At 36.3% G+C, this 18239-nt stretch overlaps 1 protein-coding gene across 9 annotated transcripts in view; it reads left to right on the top strand.

The window, feature by feature from the left end:
- Positions 1-320: 320 nt before the first annotated feature.
- The window catches only part of CDH18 (cadherin 18), a 551977-nt gene continuing 534058 nt past the window's right edge, over positions 321-18239 (top strand). For 7 of the 9 annotated variants that reach the window (XM_035318016.1, XM_035318009.1, XM_035318015.1 and 4 more), the window contains exon 1: positions 322-590. The gene's annotated coding sequence lies outside the window, so the exon portion shown is untranslated. Of the gene's footprint in view, positions 591-18239 lie in introns of all 9 variants that reach the window. The other 2 variants (XM_035318020.1, XM_035318019.1) reach the window with 1 other exon arrangement.

Below are 18239 nucleotides of genomic sequence, written 5' to 3'. Positions count from 1 at the left end.
AGAAAGAGGAGAGAAAGAGCTTTGAAACTGAGCCCTCCTAAACAATTTTTCTTTCAGGGATAAAATAATGAAAAATACTTGGTTAAACTGCTGGCCAAACTCCTATTGTTTGTACCACTCCTGGAAAAGACCCTGGGGAGCAGCAGTGGAATCTGTGCTATTGATTGGCTAGTTAAATAGAGGCCTATTAGATTCAGACAGGCTAGATTGATTATACAGCAGCAGAAGGAGCTCAGATTCAGAGCTGAGTGAACGTCAGGGTGAGAGAGAGAGAGAGAGAGAGAGAGCGCACAAGAGAGGGAGACTGTATGTACTATAGCATCAGTATGTGACTGCTGGTGCCTGATAACACTGATACCTAGCTCCTTCAGTGGACAACTCGCTGAGCTACCCTTTTGCATTTGCAAGAGGATGCCAGCTCTAAGCCAGTACAACTGATAACAGATTGGACCTTGGAATAGTTCATTTTGCTTATAATTGCATCTCTTAATGCTCTGCATGTCTGAAGAAGAGGCTCATTACGGAAGACAAAAATTCATCCTGTCCCCTTAACTCACATAGTATTGACGATACACAGTTTGATCTTCCAGGTAAGGAAATTATCCTTTGCTTTTCTGAGCAGCAAAAAGAAAGAATTATTCTTTTTGTATTTTGCATGTTAAATACAGGCTTTAGCATTTGTGTATAGAATGCACTTAGATTTCTTTAATTCACAGATGCAATATATCAAATACTATGTATACTCAAAGAGAATTAAGAGCAAGACATCGTTTGTGCATTTAATTTATTATACTTAACCCTTTGAGCAAATAGGAATGAAGCAGCCAGCAAAGACGATTTCTAACTACTTGTGTGATGTTTTAATCTAACCTGTCCCACACATGCTAAGCAGTCCAGAGTTGTAATAGCACATAAGCTCCCTCATATTATTAATTCCTTATTGTTCCTGTTGTCAAACCAGGCAGGGAGAACATTTAACTAGAGGATTTCTCAGTGTTTGTCAGTAGTTTGAAATAGAATATCTTTTGACTGCAAGCTTACCTCTGGTGCACAAACATGATCTGCCTTAAATAATACAGCATTAGACTGCCATCTTTTTATAGATACTGTAGTTATTGCTAACATTCTGTCTGCAAAGCAAAGATCAAGGCTTATGACCTGAAATATGTATCCTAGGATGTTCAGTTATGCTGTGCTGCATGTTCAAAGCAGACATCCCATGGGCTCAGAGCTTGTTTTCATGTGACATTGACACCGCTATCTGCTAACAGCCAATGCTCTACATAAACTTTCTACACACCTTTTTCTCTGTCTGTTAGGGAAATGTTTTTGCTGCCTCTGTGGAAGCTGATAGGTTAAAACAAAAATAATCCAGCTTTGGTTACACAGCAAGCCAGGAAGTTGATTGACTTGGGGTTGACAGGCTATGGGAGCATAAAGCTAAGAAGCCAGCACCGTGACTTCATTAATAACACATTCTTTCCAGCTGGCGATAATCTGTACCACCTTCCCCATCAGTTTGCACCCTCTGCTCCTTGATCCAAACAGCAAGAAATTTTTGGTATAACAGCTACTGTGATTACTCCATCTGAGTGGAGTCATCAGTCTAAAACCCAAGCGTTTAAACAGATTGTCACACAGCCAAATACAACTTTCCAATGGGTTGTCCAAATAAGAAACTGCCTATAGCAGGTTATTGCTGCTAGACTAAACACCTAAATGCAATTCATTTTATCTGATGGCAAACATATCACAAACACAGGAAAATCACTTTATTTTCTTCCTCTACCCAGATACTTTTCTATAAATTTCTATAGAGCACCATACTCAAACACTTAAAGATCACAAAATCCCAGATGTGAAGTGAAATTCCTACAGTTACCAAAATCATTATTTGTAGTTTGCAAAAGGCATGAAAAATGCTGGGAACCATAGGCATATATAGAATTTTTGACGCTAACAATAATTTGAAGGAAAGGGGTGCCTAAGTGACCACATGGACAAAGAATACAAGGCTTAAGAGCCAGCTTCAGTATCTGTGATGAATAAATATTAGCAAAAGCAAAAAGTAAACTGATTAACCAAAACCGAAGGCTTACTTAAAATAAAGAATCTGCACTGTATCATTTCTTTATATTTTCTTTGTGATTAATGTCTACATTGTTTTTTATATACACAATGCAATTTCCATGTTTCCTTTGAAATTCTTTCCAGGAAGCAAGAAACTCTTTTGGTGGAAAATTTGCCTCTTTAGCAAAACTGGTATTTTACTCCATAAGCAGGGCCCTTGAAATTAGTGAAAGTACAATCAAGAGGTGAGGACTGCATATGTTGAATAGAAGTGTCATAATCTGTCCATAAATAATGGTGACAACCACCCTTTATGTTTTAATTAACTGACCAAAAGTTTTAACAGGAAGACAGAGACTTTGATATCAATTGAGTTAGATCTACCAAATATGGACAGAATTTTGTAAGGAGCTAAGCTAATTGGATGCCAAATTCACCTTGCCTCCTTGCAAAATTTAAGGCCTGTTTTTTCACATGCATTTTAACTTGCAAAAATAATCCTTTACACACATTCAAAAGCTTTCCTATAGCCCTTATTCATTACTCTTCTCTCCAAAAAGTTGTTTACCACACCTGTGCTCTTTAAATATACTTTAAGAACTCATATAATTTTGTGATTGAAATAACAGAATTAGAATGATTTTATTTCCAAAGGTGGTGATACAATTATCTCTAGATTAGTATGTCTGTATTCAGTACATCCTAACATGAAATTCATACTAAAAGGTATTTATTTTTGTAAAGAAAGTATCCCATTTGAACTTTTCTTTTAATGAAAAAGCAAATCAGAAGCTCAAACTAGTTAAGCTTATGCTCATGAAATATATTATTGGTTTCCACATTAAAGATTTATTGTGTAAGCATCTTCTTCTGTCAATTGTCAGTTTCAGGTAAAAATAACTGAAAAAAAAAAATCAAATCAAATCAAAAAGATTAAGAGGTTATGTACTACTAATTGTGCATTTTCTTTTGAGTCTAGAATTTTGTTAATCCAGATATTTTGCAACACTTCAAGCTGATTAATTTGTATCAAGAAAACTAATTTGGTCTTTCTGAAACTCATTTTTGTTTGCGTTCCAGCTTGAACTCACAGTGAAATTTCGTTGTATTTTCCTAGATAACTTGAAGCCATTAGGGGGCTCTTTCCTTCTATGGTATCACACAGTAAGCAGCTTTAAACAGATACAGCTGGTTACTAATCTCGTTACCAAAAAATCCCTGCTTGAATGAATTTATTCTGGGTGTAGATCATTTTAATGTTATAGAGCAACTAGAAATCTTTATTGATTTTTTTATATGCAGATAATTAAAAGACGATAATTCTTCTACAGCCAATTAAATGGTTATGTTTTGAAGTTACCTTGTCTCCTGCACGGGAGAAGCAGGGAATACCTTCATCAAGAATACAGTACTTTGAAGGGATCTCTGGGGTTCATAAATCAAAATAACAGTCTGATCAGACTGAATATGAAGCACCACTAGCTCCAAAATGCTTACATTTACTTACTCGAGTAACCGCAAACAACAGTGCAGCTATCACTGAAAAATATTACCCTATTGAGTACTGATATATTGACAGTACTGACAGGAACTTTAAGTATGCAGAACAGACATACTCGTCACTTACATAGCTTTCTTTCAGAAGAGCAGAATGTATGACTGGGAGTTTTGGATGACTGTTAGTTGCATGAAGTGCGACAGAATGATTATGCAAACATACGTGCCTGGGAATAGCTTCACTGAAGTTACTGTGGACCAGATTCTAGTAGCCCTTCTTCTGCCCATTATTTCTTTAGTAGTTTCTCTGATTTCATGAACCACTGTTTTATTTCAGTAGAGTAAAGCAGTGTATATGGAATTAGTTGCAAAATTGGCACTTTGTATTATTTGCTGTAGGAGACAGAAATAACTAATGAATAGTCAAACGCAGATTAAATAGAAGTTAGTAGATGTGTTGCAAAACAACAACGTGGCTGCAAATACTGCCCTATCTCAGTTCAACTCCTGCAGAGAGCTGCAAACAATTCGACAATATTGGACTTCAAATTCTGTCATCCCATATAGAATTTCCTTACCCTTTGAAACACTTGCTCCAGTGCAGTAACAGAGCTACAGTTCTGAGAGCTGAATTATCCCAAGGATTTCAAAAAATGCATTCATAAATCTGATTACCAAAAAGTCTTTTTATTTGGATCACAAGAAAACATATTTCCCTTTAAAAATAGTAAGAAATACATATAAATGATTTTCTAAACTGTATAGCTGCTGCAATAAAATCCATTTTAAACTCAGTATTAATCTATCTTCTGTTGAAATTGAGACTTAAGATGATATTCCAGGTTCAAGGAATGATAAAATGACAACATGAGGAGAGGCCAGAAGACATGCAGGTGTAAAAATACATGTGAAATAGTTGACTAGTAGTTTTGAAGAATTTTCTTATTCATGCCAACCCTGAAGGAGAGAACCTCATGCTGCTGAATGATTCCCCATCCTGACCAGCATGTTACATCATCTCCATTTGCCCCCTCCAAAAAACACCCAAACCACCCATAACAAACCAGAACACCAAAACCAGAAAAGTTATTTCTTAGATTTACTACAGATCTCAGTAGTCTCTCAATCTTTTTTTTTTTTTTTTTTTTTTTTTTTTTTAATATGCAAGGGAAGAGCACCTAGAAATTCCAACCAGGATCTAAAGATATAGTGCTTACTGCTGCATAGACAGATAGAGAGGGAAACATTCCCAGTTCAAAGTTCATGAGGTATAATTAAAATTGTCAATAACTGGAATACATTAAGTATTATTCTGAGAAATACAACTGACAGTTCAGACTTATGGCAGATGATAACTAGTAACTACCATATTAGCATGTGGCAAATATGGTACCACACAAGTTAGGTTACTTTCTATCAATGGAAAAGGGTTTCTCCATTGCTAAAAGAGGGGTGTAACTAACAGTGACTAGCTTTCATTTAAAGTAATTAACAGTATGTACACAATCAGTCTCCAAAGCTGAACTGGTACAATTTATTTGGGCCTTTATTTAAGGCCCAAATCAGATTAAATGAATTGGCTGAAGATGAACAGAGGTCTGTGGCAGAACAAAGTAACAGAGAATGGCTTCTTGGTTGGAGCTGGGTGCCCTAGCCAGAAGACTATTGTCTTCTCTATAAAATGAGGTTTAATCTAATCGCATGCTCTGCTTCCTTGAAATCAATGAAATTTGATTAATATATATATATATTAAGCTCATACAGGATGCTTGCCACAGAACTTTCATGGAGTTTCACTCCAGAGGTGACTCTAGTTCACTGGTTGGTTAATTTATCCTTTATATGCACACATAGTATGCAAAGCACTTTGAAATACTTCTGAATGAAAATTGTTGTATACATGTAAAGTATTACAATGGTAAACAGAAATCAGTCAAATTTCATCCAATGAAACCTGTAACAGTGTGGGATGCTCTATTAAGCATGAATAAATCATTTTTCTCTAATGTTTAAAGATTGATAAAAAAAAAATGTATTCTTCAGTCATTTATTCAAGCAAAAAGCACTTCAGAATTTTTCCTGTTTCAAGCTTTCCTAAAAAATACGTGGGGAATCATTCATATGTCTCAATGTTAGAAATAAGCAAGAATTTGATAAAAACAGTTAATGTATGTATTATCAAAGCATTCTAATGACAAATAACAACTGTACAGGCTAAAACATAAATTGTGGCATAAAAAACAAGAGTTCTTGCTTTTAATCATTTTACTGGGAAAAAATAACACAGAAAATGGGGGTCTTTCCCAACTCCTATCTAACCGTGTAACTTGCATTGAAAGGGCATGCTGCAGCTTCCTCCTATTTGCATACAATTCCTGAGGGTATATACACATAATATCTCTATCCCTACCTATATTTAAACATGTCCATTATTGTCTGTATTCTACATGGATATACTTGTACAACCTTTATACTGAATTTGAAATTTTTAACAATACCGGCATATAGAACCTGTGTTTTCTGTGCTATGTAGAAGAAAATAATAGAATCATAAAATCATAGAATATCCTGAGTTGGAAGGGACACATAAGGATCATTGAGTCCAACTCCTGTCAGGAGTCTACCCAAAGGTCTACCAGGTCTACGCAAAATTGTAGACCGTGTGACTAATTGCACGGTCCAATCGCTTCTTAAATTCAGACAGGATTGGTTCAGTGACTACTTCCCTGGGGAGCCTGTTCCAGTGTGTGACCAACCTCTCGGTGAAGAACCTCTTCCTGATGTCTGTCAAAAGGATGATTCGAAGGGTAAAAGTTATGAGAAAGCTGCCACCAAGACAGGCATATCAGCAGATCATCAGATGCCAAGATCCTACAACAAAGTATTGTTTTCCCTTGATCCATTAAGTATTTGGATAATATCATCTGCTTTAGTGAGACAGTGGAACGGCTTTGCTGTGCATCATGGAACAAAGTACCATTGAAGCATGCAGTAGAGTTTGGAGACAAGCTCTTAAAATTTGGGGGTTTACTTGAATTTCAGAGTATTTAGAACTGAGGCAGAAGTGTTGCTGTCTTGCGGAACATTATGTTTGTCTCTGAAACAAAGCACAGACAAATATTTCACTGAAAGAGAAACATAGATCCATGCAGTACATGGAAATTGTCTATGCCAGAAAGGAAAGAGACATCCAATATCTTGCATTTAGTAGTTTTATAAATAAGTTTTTCATGGGGGTACATAGACTTTTCTGAATTCCAAGATCTTTTGAAAATATATTGCAGTGCTTTGTTCTTCCATGCTTCTTAGGAGCCATCAGTAGTTCTTAGTTCTAAGTAACACAGCAGTACTGATAGTTATGTAGGGACATTTCTGAAACCAACGTTGTAATTTTTAACTGGGAACTCTTGTGCTTGTACATAAGCAGAGGAAAACATGTAACTGAAGTGAAAATGAATTGGCTTTTTTTAATTTTATTTTTATTTTTTTATTTTTTTTAGCATCGGGCACAATTACTGTATCTGGTGCACTTTCTTTTGTTTAATTAAATAATATAAACATATCTTATTTTGTCTTTTCACTTATAACATACAATACTTTCTCAATACTGAGATCAAAAGTAAACATTTTGTAGAGAAACCTCTTTTAAAGATCCTTGTGCTATTTTGAGACCACAAATTTGAAACAGCTTTAGGTAAGCTTGTATGTTGTAAGGCACCCAGTCTTGGACGTTTGCCCATTATCACTATGCATTGTTGTACATCAAGGACTTCTTTGAAGATTTTCAAAAAACATCTTGTAATGAAGTATAGAATTTAATTAGTAAAATCGCTGCTATGAGATTAGTGTGTACTCTTTATTACCTTATGTCAGTAAAACAAGTATCAGTGCCCAGGGTTGTTGTTATGATGCTGCTTATCACTAGCAAAGCTGGAGCAAAGCCTGAAAGCTCTACAGTGCCCATTAAAAAAGGAAAACCACTCTTGGATTGCACTGCCAGAAGCCTCTCCAGGCAGGATGTGCTGTGCAGACAGTACTTTTGGGGGGCAGAGAGAATACTGTAGGGATGGGCAGGTTTCTTTTCCATCAATTGTTTTTCAACTGTTACAACATAACTAAGACAGCTTGGACAACTGCTTAGTAGTTAATCCAACCTGAGTAACTTGCAGATTCACGGGACCACGTAGATGGCATCAGAGATGAAGTGGTGGAAGGATACAATTAGTAGTGAGTTATTTTACATACCACTGGGGAAATTGTCCAAACCGAAGTTCGATCTTATTCTAAGATGACGCCGTAAAGAATCTTCACTTTTCTGGGGAGCAACTGGTAAATTACTCCCCCACCCTTTTTTTTTTTTTTTCAACTTAAGGTGCAATCTTCCTCTGAAATCTAGCTCATGTTTTCTTTTCTGTATCTTCTACTTTTGACAATCAAATAGAGGAGAAGGGATACACACTTCTTTTTTTTTATAATGTTTCATAGCCTTAGCAGGGTTTAAAATATTGTATGTTTGGATGCACTTAGGTATGCAGCCTTATCCTGCCAGGAAATACCCTGGATATCAAAAAGTGTGTAAGTTTGGTACAGGTTGAGGGGCCTCTGGAAAATTCTAGCAAGATCTCTGTGCATGTGTTGACTTTGTTGGGCTTTTGTTGAACAAACTTTCTGCCCAAGTGCAGCAAATGCAATATGCCTGGGACATGTCAAACTTCTTAGTAGCTTGAATAATTAGATCAAATGGTACTAGGCAGAGGAAACAACATCTGCAAAACATAACTACCATGCATATCAACATATAACACAAAAAAAAACATTTATTAAGTCCTTAGTTTGATGGTTATATAATTCTCCAAGGTATTTAGATTTCTACCAATTTACTTTTTTCGTAAAAATATGAACATATATGAAATGGATGAACATCTTCAAGGAAACATCCACCAATTTTCATAAGCAAGTGTTTCTGGCAAAATGTTAGAGAATCTCAGCTGCAAGAATTGCTGTAAGTTTGTGAGTTTGTATGTTTTCATCTTATGGTATGAAAAGACAATGTTTTATTAAGAAAATAAGAAGATAAGGTCTGCCACTCCAGTATATAGTAATATGGAATCCTTCCTTCATTTTTCCTTTTTTTTTTTTTTTTTTTCCTTTTAATAAAAATTGTTGAAGGCTTGTTTTGAGTTTTTTATATTGTTGTTTTTTGAATTTTTATTCTTTAAGATGTCATGAGACACTACAGCAGTACATACTACCTATATCAATTAGATAAATATTTCATGTGGACAGAAAATGCTCTGATCTGTTTATCTTCCTGATTCTTGTGTCTTTTGTAATAAAAGTTTACTTTCAGGTATAAATTGTTCAATTGCAGCATCCTTCATAAATCCTGAATTTAGGTATTAAATTATATCTACTTAGGTCACTCTTCTGAAGGCTTCCACTGCAGATGATGCTTTCATCTTTCTGGATCTAGAGGCAGTTCTGTGCATTCTCAATATAAAAATGCATCAGCTAGAAAAATTTGGAATTAACACAAGATCCCTTACTCTCAGTAAGAATATATATATGAAAATTCAACACATCTTACACATCTTACTTTAAAGCAGAAACTTCAGGAAAAAAAAAAAAAAAAAAAAAAGCTGTGCTCAAAACTACAACTAGTGGCTCAACTAGAAGACTTTAAAATATTCTACTTTTAAAAAATAGATTTTTTTTAGGAAATAACTTTTTTTTAATTTTTTTTTTCTTTTTTATTTTTTTTTTTGGTGTGTGTGTATGTGTGTGTGTTAGTAATATAAAGGAGATGTAAGAGTGTAGCAGGACTTTGTTTCACTCATCAGTCAGCTCTTACCTTGGGGACAGTGGAGCAGATCCCTGCCATCACTTTGTAAAACTATCTTAAACATTAGTTTGTCATCCTGTCTTAATAGGGACATGTAGTCATGCCATGTTATGGAGGTTTAAGAGAACAGCAGCGTACAAAACAAGAACATGCATAACAAATGGTCTTGTTTTGGTAATATTATCTTGATAATAAATAAGCTACACAGTTTTTGTTCTGTATGACGTTCTCTTTGATCTCTGTTCTACGGTTGAATGTGTATGCACAAATAAAACTACTGCAGACTTTTCTTTTGAGATCTTAATCAGCCAAAAAATGTTACACCCATAACTGTTACTTTTATTTGAGATAAAATGCAGTACGTGCTGGAAATTTCACCCTTTTCCCTTCCCCCATTATGAACACTCACATAGTTTATGTCACTGATTCTAATCCACAGCCTACTTCTTTTGAAATCAGATCCTAAACATCATTTAACTCCAATGTTCTCATTTTACTCTGGTAAGAACCAGGATCATTTCCTCTGAGCCAGAAAAAACTGTTCTGGCATAAAGCAGCATATAAATTTTAAGAGAAATCTGTCCACTTGGACAAAAAAAGAAAAAAAAAAGAAAAAAAAAAAAAAGTGATTCTTGAATGTAGTCCAGAGTGAGATCAATATGTAAGTATTTGTCACTGACACAGGGGGAGATGCAAATTCTCTGTAAACAAACAGTATCTAGCCAGACAGTTTAAGCTTTTTCACATTGCCTCTAAATGTGTGTTTGTAAGTGTCCCAATATTTGTCATGGGCTAGTACAGATTAAATGGTTCTTTTCCATTTTCCTTCATTCTATTTTTTTTTTTTTTTTTTTTTTTTGCCCCCACCATTTTCCATAGTAACAGAGTACCCTGGATGAGCAAAGTAATACAGTAACGTGAGTAATAATAGGAGTTTCCTTAGAAAACAGCATTTTTTAAATTCATGTGTCAGGGCCATGAAGGCACTAAATAGCCCTTCATGGCCTTGATCAGCTCACCTTGGACCTTCTCTCTTACCCTTTACCCATATATTCAGGAGCTGTGTTTCAGGTCAGTCCTGAGTCTTGAGCCCCTGGCCTGAGCTGTCACAGGAGTGCTTGTCACCAGTTAATGTACAGCTATGCCTGTGCCTAGTCAAAGACCCTGCTGACCTAGTCTGAGACTTGCAAGCTGACTTCTTAGCTTGACCTCACACCTGCCTTGTCACTGTGGGCTTGCCCTGCAATTATAGGACCTGATCTCGATCTGTGGATTGACTTTGAACCTGCCTCATCATCTCAAGCTTAGCTGATGATATGGACTCCTGACTGAACCTGGCCACAGTCTCGAGGTCCATCTTGCTTCATTTGTCTAGGCCCATGCTGACAGCTCCAGCCCTGCCTGAAAACATCACCATGTTCAGCTCCCCATCATTCAGGGAAGAGGCAGCCCACACTGTTCCCTGTAATGAGGATTCTTGCTTAGCCTCTCATAAAGTTTTTAGAGTACATTTGAATTATGGCTCCAAGCTATTTTATTGAGAGTGGTGCAAGCTGTCTTCCATGTAATGACTTTTTATAAGAAACTGCAGATTTAAGTAAAATATCAAGCATTTGAGAGATTCATGGCAATACTGCAAGAACTGACACAGTGCAAAAATTGCAATAAGAAAGGGAAAGCTCTAAAATCCAGACATGCCTGATGATAGCTTCATGATTAAATGCAATTTTAGAGGCATTGATCTAATTAAAACAAAGAAACAAAAATATGATTTTTAGAAATGCTAAATGCCTTATTTGCTCAAGTTATTTCTATCACATGTTGATCTGAGTATATTTCTGTCCAAACTGAAAATAGTTTTAGCCTTTAATATACAAAATCTTTTTTTTTTTCTTTTTTTTTTTTCTTTTTTTTTTCCCCCCTCAGGAAAGCTAAACTGCTAGCACAATCTAATTCATTATTTTTTCAACAGGAGTAAATACATCAAGATTTCCAAAATGAGGTTACAGATTTCTGGAGTGTAACTTCAAACTACCATACTAATCTCCTCTTTCTCCCCTTCTGTTCTTACAAAGAGGATAGTTCTAGGGGCATTATGCTTCTGGAGAATGCCTGTAAACCTCTTTCTTATTGATATAATTCATAAAACTCAGAAAGTCAAGGATCACAGTTCAGAACATTCTTTACAGTAGCTTAAAATTTTCATGGTGTGAAACGACTTTTAATGTACATATGTCATCCAGAATGCTGGATTATTTCATACAAATTCAGATTAAAGCAACCTTCTAATATTGCCCACAATATACCCAAATCTAAACCTGATCCACTGGAATAATGTGGAGATTGATATACTCCTCTTCCATCATACTATATTTAATTCTAAAATTAGTGACTGAAATTAAAAATTACTGTCAATGAAACCAAAAGATTCCTCTCCTTACTTGAAATTTCATTTGAATATTGGTGTATTTGGTAAATATAGAATGAATGACTCAAGGATATTACTAGAGTTATCTAAGAGTATCCTCCTGCAAGTGCTGTGACAAAAAATACTTAACAGAATCAAACACATTTTTTGGGTGCCTTCTTGAATTTAAACTCAACACTGAAAAAATCAATCCGAAGCAAAGACTAATATATTTTTGCTCTTTAGAAGTTGCAAAGATGACAAATATATTTAAGGTGACTTTTGCCTCTACATTTGTACTGCTAAGGAACAAAGTTGTTCTCCTGCCTCATAGTTCCTTTTTTGTTTGTTTGTTTTTGTTTTTAAATTAAACTGGATGTGGGCTCAGTGACCCATAATAAATTACACTGCATGATTTATATACAGTCATGAGAAGGGGAACAACATATTTCCCTAAGCATTACTCAGACTGAAAATCACATTTGACATAGCAGAATATAACTTCCATGGAAGTTACAGCTACAATTCAGTTATGTGTAAATACATACAAATAAACGTATCTAGATACCTACGACTATACAGCCATTGTCCATATTAATACATCTGAGAAGCTTCTGTTTAAAAATTGCAAAGTCCCTATGGTCAAGGACTTTCAAAAATAAAATGTATCCACCAAAGAAATCGAAATGGAAACAAACTGTGCACAGTGAAGAAACAGCATGTTTGTTCAGCAGTAATATTTTGCTGTTAATGTCCCCCTTACCTGCATTTAGCATGTGTTGATTGCTCAGTTCACTGAAGCGCAGGATGCTGAGCAGAGCCATGGGTCAATAAAGTAATTTATAATGATCAACCTTCTGGGCAGACTGTGTCATGAACCAGTTTTTACCATTTTCTTCTAGCAGAGAAAATCTGTTCTCCTCTTGATTAATATTTGCTTTAAAAAAAAAAAAAAAAAAAAAAAAAAAAAAGGCACAGAAAATTTACTAACCTCTATAACAAACTTTTACACTTAACAGAGAAATTGGATGATGTGTACAAAACTTGTATGTTGCTCTTGAATTCAGTATAACATCAATGAGTATTTATTTTTAATCTATGTGAATCTGACAGGTATATTCATCAATATGTGACACATTTAATGACAACAGAAGTTGATTTTAGGGTGACCTCAAGTCAGGAAAACTGACTTCCTTTAGATGTGGCAAAACGCGACGTGCAAACTGGTTATTATGATTACACAAGCAGTAAAATCATCTGTGATGCAACATCAGGCCTGTCACTCCTGCAGCAGGCCCACAGGGATGAAGCAGCACACCGCTGCACTGTAGCCCCGCTGGTTGTGGCTGCCCCTCTACCTTTGCCTTCCAGGCACCTACTTGGGGAAGGCGGTGAGGCCTCCTGCCTTCCTGGAACCTTCTGGAACCCTCAGGAGTGGGAGCAGGGGCCTGTACCTGTGCCCTGCTGGGGGGGCTGCAGCATAATGGCAGGTGTGACAGCCCCGGAGGGCCGGGCCTGCCATGCTGGGGCGGCCACAGGGCTCCAGAGGGGTGCGGGAGAAGCACTGGGGACCTGCACTGCAAGGAGCTGGGGTAAGTCCTCCGGTGTTTAGAGCTGTAATCAACAGTACAACTTGTAAAATAGGGGAATGTTACTGACCCCCGGGTCTAGGGCTGCATTATATTGCGGATGTTTCTTAGTGAGATAAGGAAGTAAAAGATATACTTGTCTCTGACTGGTATTGCGTTTAGTTTTCTTTTCCTCCTCTTACCTTCATCCTAAATATTACTTGTGGGAGTATTACCATGGGGGTCGACAAGCCCTGTGGTTGTTGATAATATCAGACGGGTGACATGAAGCCATGAGGAATGTAAACTAGTTAGAAGGAACAAAGAAGGGTGATTCCTGAGACACCTTGATGTCTCAAACTGCTTGTTCCCCAGCTGTTAAGACATGGAAGTTGCTGGGTGTTTGCTGTTGCCGGGTAAGGTTGTTAACCAATTAATAGTTAGTGGGAAAGTACTGCTTGGTGTAAGATGGTATAAGAAGGGAGCCTGTCCTCAATAAAGGGAGTAGTTAAAGTTATTGATCCTAAAAGAAACCCTGGCATCCATGTGGTTATTTTGCCACAATTACTGAATGACTATTTCTGACATGGCTGTTGAACTGGTCTAATCAGAGCCTGGTGATTCAAACTTTGGGTGCTTTCTTTCTGTTCAGTGTACAAATCCAAGTGAAGCAACATCAAGAGGGACGTGCAAGTGATGCACAGTGCAGGGAGTTGTATGTGGGAATTAATTCTGTAAGGCTGAAAAGAGCTACAGTGAGGGACTGTGCTGACAAGTTTTAGGAAGAGCTTCCCATTCAGGCATAGAGACATTTTCTGAAGCAGTATCTCAGGGGCATGGTCACGCCCAAAGTATGGCATGAGTAATCCTCCTTGAAGTTTGTAAGCTGTCTGCTCTAAGTGGTGAGGTCCATAGGGGAAAGATGTAGACTGCTGTATACAGAAGAAATAGCAAATTTGTATACTTTGTTGTTAAGGATGCAGGCAAATGACTAAGCAGGTGAGTACCCCTTGGCCTGAGGTAAAAATGAACAGAAAACAAGAAACTACTGGGCAGGGCATAAATTAGTCTCAATGAGACAAAAAAACAGTGTGGCCATACTACAGCCATAAAACTCTGATTTTGTTTTTGGTTTAAAATTGAGTATAGATATGGTGTTGTGTGCATTTTCTTGGCCTAGCAAGGGGAAGTGTGAGATGGACAGATTAAGCACCCTAATGTAATCATTTTGGGGCCTGTTCCAGGCCCAATAGCATTGGCATCCTCCTAATCACTTTCCAGGAGTGGCAGTTTGTGTGAAATGTGTGCTTTTCTTTTTGTGATTATTCAGGCACTAAGCTTTAACATTTACATAACAATAGGGCTGTTTCACCTTGATATGGGGCTCATTTTCTTGCCATTGCATTCAGTTAACGTGCATCTGTGGTTTAGGAATCGAACTGGCAGATGGAGGGAGTCTCTGGCCTTTTGCCTTAATCTTGCCATCCCAATGATAGTGGCCAGAGTAGCCCTTGAACAAGCTGTTGTTACTCATTGCTGCCAAACCTGTTACAAGTCCCATGATACTCCATTAGCTGTCTGTGACCTCCTTGTTGCAAAAGTCTTTGTTTTCTTCAAAATAGTTTTTTTATGCAAGCTGTCAATCTGTTGAAAAAAAAAAAAAAAGTAAAAAAAATGATAGGTAGGTGATGACAGTAATCTCTCAATGGTGTAGGTTCTGCTTCAGAGGTTAATTTTGCCCCCTCTCTCAAATGCAATATACATCATACTGATCTCAAAATAGGTGTTTCCTTCAAGTCACAAGTTCACCAGCAAAGATACTTCTGAAATAATGGACTCATAACTGATTCCATTTGGACTGCTGTTGTGGAAGTATTTTTTGGAAAAAGGTATCCTGGGAGTGAAAACAACCTTCTTTATGTCCTCCCTCCCTAGGTGTAGTGCCCAAAACTCAAACTTCGTTCATGAGTTAACTTCAAGGGTTTGTTGAGATATATTTGCTTAATTTTACTGAGGAAAATCAGTTTAGTTCTAATGCTTTTTTAAGTGTGTGATAAGTGGAAAAAACAAAACCTATATGAGACATAATAGCACAGAATTTGGTGCTATGAGTGAAAGCTTATCAAATGTTAAACTGGAAAAAAAGATTAGCTGGGGGTGGTTCTCAGTGGAATTTGGGATTATGATGAATACTTTGGCAGGAAAAATAAAGTCCTGATGTTCTGTAAAAAAAGTTTACCGTTTCTTGAAGGCTTGAAGACTTTTGATAAAGTCACTTTAAACATTGAAATGCATTATTGTTCTCCTCACTCCTCTTTACTGAGTCACCCACAAAGCCGTGGTGATTTAACCACTGTTAGTCTCCGAAGTATTTCTTCAGTATCACTAGTGTTCTCTATGATTTTCAGAAAGTCTGTAGAAGATGATCTGTGAAAAATGTGTATCTTGATTATTTTTGACGGGGGACTGTAAGAGAGTGATTTCTGGAGGTCTTTTGGTGGATATTAAAATGGCTCTGCTGTTTAGAAAATGAAAAAGAAACTATATTTCTTGGGCCATTGGTGAAAATAAAAAGCTCAATCTGTTCACACAGGCTGCTGTTGACAAATACATTTTGTGAGTGTTTCTCTCAAGATGTATAACTTTTGGGGATTATTCATGCAAACAGAATTAGTGGAAAGAAGCATGATTAAGATGAAAACAAAGAAGATAAATTAGTTTGTTCTGAGGTCAAAATAATTATTGAAGTTTCAGAGCTTTTTTCATCTCTTACCCTGGGTCAAATGAAAAGTCTGCAATCTGAAGACTCTTCTTTAGTTCAACTCCTATAAAAGGTCCATAACATTAAAAAAAAACATTGTGACTGTTATGTAGTTATTTGACAAGGAAGAGTTGGGATTCTACTGCATTGTGGTGTTCTTTGCAGGTTTTCAAAATACCCAAATGGGTCAGGTATTTTTCCACTAAGAGATGCTATTATATGTATCCATTCACTGAATCCAAATTGTGCATAGCCTAGGAGGTTTCTGGAAGGCAACTGATAAAGGACCTTATTCTTAAGAGCATTTCCATTCCCTCTTGAATTTTAATATAATAGCAAGACACTCAAATTATAATTTTCAAAATCAGCTTGCAAATTATTACCAAAGGCTGAGGAAATACCCAGAGCTCTGTGCCATCTGTTCTTTTAAAATTACCAATGGAACATGGTCAGTGTGGGACCGTACTACTTATTTTATAAGGCTACCTGGTGTTTTAATGTTCTTCTGCCCATAATAAATAACATCTTGCTCATATTTTTGGCTTCTGATAAAATGCTTTCTTTTTTGTTCTGGCTGGGGTATATTTTGGTGACATTGCACACCAGTTGTTGCTCTACTGTCAGGAATACATCTGGTAATTGAAAAGAGAATCCTGCATTGTATTCACAGAAAAATCTGTGGGGAAAATGAGCAAAGGCTTTCTTTGCAAATCAGTAGGAAAGATGAATGGGTATAGGAAAGAGCAGTGCATTTACGGTTATTTATAAGTAATTTTCTCAACATCTCTAGTTCTCTGGCTTTTACGTGCTCTCAAAATAAAGTGTTTTGGCTCTATATGTGTAGAATATTCTCTTCTATTACACATCCACTAGATTATAGCCTACAATTTCCTATAGCTAATAGAGTTACTCTGATATAGTAAATGCAAACTTGGTGAAGACCATGTATTTAAATTCTAATCTAATCTGTATGAAAGTATGCTATAATTCATGGGGTATGCTGTTTGGATTAGGTGAACTGGAATAGCCCCTCAATTTTAATCAAAATTGCTACTGTGAACTTTTATCATTTGCTACTTTACATATCAGAGAGGGTTGTAAATTTTTCAAATTGACATTGATTCTTAGGGAGGAAAGAGAAATCACAAACTGTTGGGGCAGTAGTATCAGTGTTAGCGATGAAGCCACATTATTCCTTGGACAGAATCTTGTTTGAGTTATATATGGAATACAAAGATGGAAACATGGATTGATACTGAAACTATAACTTTAATTACTATTAATTATAATTAAGCTACTTCCTAAGGGAAGTGATGGATTATTCATCACCTGACAAATTTAAAGACTGAATATCTTTCAAGGGTTATATTACAGTTTAACTTAATATTGGCATTTTTCATGTGGAACAGCATAAAGTCATCTGACTTGCTATGGAAGAGCATCAGTCCAGATAATCATTATCTCCTCCGTCTTCCTCTCACCTAACATATTTTTCAAGAAAATGTTCATTTCTTTGTAGATCTGATTCTTTTATATTTGGGTGGGGATTCCAGACTGATAAGTAGCTTTGGCTATTTGTTAAGCATTGATTTTTTATTTTTATTTTTATTTTTTATCATGTCTGTTTTCCTAGTGAGGAGAATGTAAGTGTCTACACTGTATGTTGAACAATTCAAAATTTTTCGGGAAAAGGAGGCGAAGATCAGTACCCTAGCTAATAAGTTCAGTAAAACCCTAAAACACTTTTCTAGAATGTACAAGGTCATGTGCATCTTTGTAAGGCAGGAGGAGCACAATTGTTACTCTGCTGGTGCCTGAGAGTTATATTAGAAAGTAAGCAATGCAATTTACTTACAGTATCTCATACCGTGATCTTTCAGGAAGGTAGACTCTTAGACAAAGCTAATATATACCTCCCCAAAAATACTCTTTTACTTGTCTTTGTCTTACAATGATTGTTTTGTGTCATCTGCAATATTGTCTTTTGGCTGTTGAGGGACTTCTTGTAGAAAATATAATTTTTATAGTTATTTCTGTACAGTTTAGCATTAGCAGACCTCATGTGTTTGCCAGGAAAAAATACATTTTGACGTG

The sequence above is a fragment of the Oxyura jamaicensis genome, chromosome 2 (genome assembly GCF_011077185.1).
Source record: "Oxyura jamaicensis isolate SHBP4307 breed ruddy duck chromosome 2, BPBGC_Ojam_1.0, whole genome shotgun sequence".
NCBI classification, from domain to species: domain Eukaryota; kingdom Metazoa; phylum Chordata; class Aves; order Anseriformes; family Anatidae; genus Oxyura; species Oxyura jamaicensis.
Note: the sequence above shows the minus strand (reverse complement) of the source record. Positions and strands in the feature narration are given on the sequence as shown.